At 55.1% G+C, this 2643-nt stretch overlaps 1 protein-coding gene across 1 annotated transcript in view; it reads left to right on the top strand.

The window, feature by feature from the left end:
- Positions 1-2643, top strand: part of HHEX (hematopoietically expressed homeobox) — an 8762-nt gene that overhangs the window by 1681 nt on the left and 4438 nt on the right. The window lies entirely within an intron of this gene.

The raw sequence follows: 2643 nt of genomic DNA, 5'->3' as shown, positions 1-2643 counted from the left end.
TATAGAATATATATATATATATATATATATATTCCCCTCCAGGAGCTCCTCACAGGCAGGGCGGCTCACGGAAAGCGGGGGGAGGACAAGGGCCCGAGGTTATTGCAGAAAATAATGAGTTCTGCAGGCGAGCCCTTTGGGCCGAGCCCGGGCCGGTGCGGGGGTGCACACGGCCTCCCGCCGCCCTCCAGAAAGCCCCTGCTTAGCGAGAAAACTTGGCGTTTCAAGTGCATTCCAGGAAAATTAATGGGAAAGGTTTTTTAATCAGGAATGCCGGGTGTATTTTTTCCCTCTTTCTCTCTCTCGAAATCTTTCAGGTAAAATAGAGTGATTCGCAGAGGAAACCTGGGGAGAAAAAAAATAGAAATATTAAAGCGCTATCTTGGTTGCCCTGATCTTGTGGTGTCTGCAACAGCTTGCTTTAAATGCACGCTACTTGGTAAAACTCGTCCAAAACCGTATTCTTCGCAACAATATTGGTAATAACGTACTTTACCTGAAGCGGTATTATCTCCCTCACGACAAAAACTACAAACAAAATGCATGTTTCAATAAAAAAAGGGGGAGAAAAAGATCTTATTTAATCCAGAAAATAATTAAAATCTCATGTATTTTTATTGGTTTTAGTATCCAGCAGAGTGAAAATATTGAAACTCCGAGACCCCTTGCATTAAAAAGTCACAACTGTTCTATTTTATTAGTTCTGACTGTGTGAAAAAAATTATAAGGACAACATTGAAAAAATCCGGGTTTTAGAGCCCCGAATGGCCATAAAAACAATAAAATCAACTATAAAACCTGCACTAGTGATATTAAAAAATTATGTAGTTCAATAAATGTGACATTTCATGAATGCAGATTTAATAGTCTCTAACCCGCGGAAGGAGCAGGGCTGAGGTCGAACAATTGAATTGGGAAGGGGCGGTGCTGCAGAACGGCAAAATTAACTGCTCCATTTTTCTTGTTAGGGATTATGCAGTGGTAGTGGAATGTAATAACTGTGCCATTAAAACTTCCTTTTAACAAGGCCTATTGCTTGTATAAAAGTCAGAAAAGAATAATCTCTTCCTCTATTTATTTGTTTTCCAATAATACAGAAAAGCATGTTTCTTCTCCCCCCCCCCCTTTTTTTTTTGCTTAAACTTGTTCTCAGGATTTTGAATCGACAGCTTGTAAAATAAGGTGGGGGCCCTCCATACTGCTGCCTCATATCATGCACGTCGTTATTGCAGAGGGCAATGGGTCATCGGTTTACTGTACATTTATTAAGTAAATCGAGCTGCAAATCCAACACTTCCAGATGAAAACAATAGCTAAACCCCTTGGAAAGAGCAATGCCTGGGAGACTGAGCACACAGAGAAAAAATAATCAAAACTGTCAGCTCGCTTTACGTGTACTCATATTTACAAGACACAAGACCACGCTTTAAAGGTGAGTTTTGGCATTTCTTAACAATTAAAAAAAAAAAACTCAACATCCTCCCTATATTATTAAAAAAATATATTTCCATTTCCCCAACACCATTTCGTCTTGCTCTGAGCCTCTTAGTTATTAAGATCTTCGTGGGTTTGAACCGGAGACCTTTTTTCTTTTATTTTTTTCTTTTTTTTTAAACAGCACCTGCTACTCCTGAGCAGCTTTCCGGGCTGCCTGTCCCCGGCTGCACGGCGGGACACGCGGGGCCTCGCTCCCACGGTGGGGGGGAGGGAGGAGGAAGCGCCCGCTGCCGTCGGGGCGAGCCCGGGGGCGGCGGGKCCCGCAGATGCCGCGGGCCGGGGGCTCCCTCCCGAGAGCCCCGACAGCGCGGGGCCGGCAGAAAGACGCGGCGGGTTTTTAAAAATTAAATCGACGGTGTCCAGGTGGCGCTGCTCGGGGGAGAGCGAGCCGCCGCCGCCGGGCCCGCGGCGCCTCCCTCCCTCCCGCCCCCTCGGGGCCGCAGGAGAGCGGGTCTCCCGAGTCCGCCGCTGCGGAGCCGGCGGGGCCTCGCCGGGCGCCGAGCAGGGAACCGCGCCGCGCTGCTCCGCGCCCCTCGGGGAGCCCCGGCGCGGAGCGGCGCGGCCCCGCTGCCCACGCGTGGGCCTCCCGCTCCGCGGCCGCGCGGGGCCCTCCCGAAGGGGGTCCGTGCACCCTCTCCCGCGCCTCCTCCCGCAGCTCGGCGCCGGGCGCGTCGCCCCCGTGGGGACGCCCGAAACCGGGCGGAGGCAGCGCCGCGTGTGCCGTCGGGGGCCCCGCTCCGTTCCGCTCCGCGGCGCCGCCCGCTGCCGCCGAGGCCCGCGGCCGGTGCCGTCGGGGCCCCCCGGCCGGTGCCGTCGGGGCCGGAGCGGGCTCCCGCTGCCGCGGCGGCCGCGCGTGTTGATTGGCGCCGCGGGGAGTTTGCTCGGGGGAGGCGGGCGGCGGGGAGCGTTTGCCGCCGGGGGGTGGTTTCCCCCTTCCCTGGCCGGGCTCATTGGCTAGACGGCGCCGCGGCAGGAAGGGGCCAGAGACCACGCGGGCTCCGCCCCGCGCCGATAGAAACCTACCGAAGGGCAACCGGGGCCCAGAGAAACCCGCGGCGGCGGTGCCAGCACCCAGCGGCGGCGGTCGCGGCCGCTGTCGGCGGGGGCGGCGGCGGGGGCGCGGGCGGCGCCATGCAGTACCAGGCG

Source organism: Rhea americana, unplaced genomic scaffold, assembly GCF_003343005.1.
Source record: "Rhea americana isolate MKP2758 unplaced genomic scaffold, rheAme1 scaffold_122, whole genome shotgun sequence".
Taxonomy (NCBI): domain Eukaryota; kingdom Metazoa; phylum Chordata; class Aves; order Rheiformes; family Rheidae; genus Rhea; species Rhea americana.
This window is presented reverse-complemented; position numbering and strand designations above follow the sequence as displayed.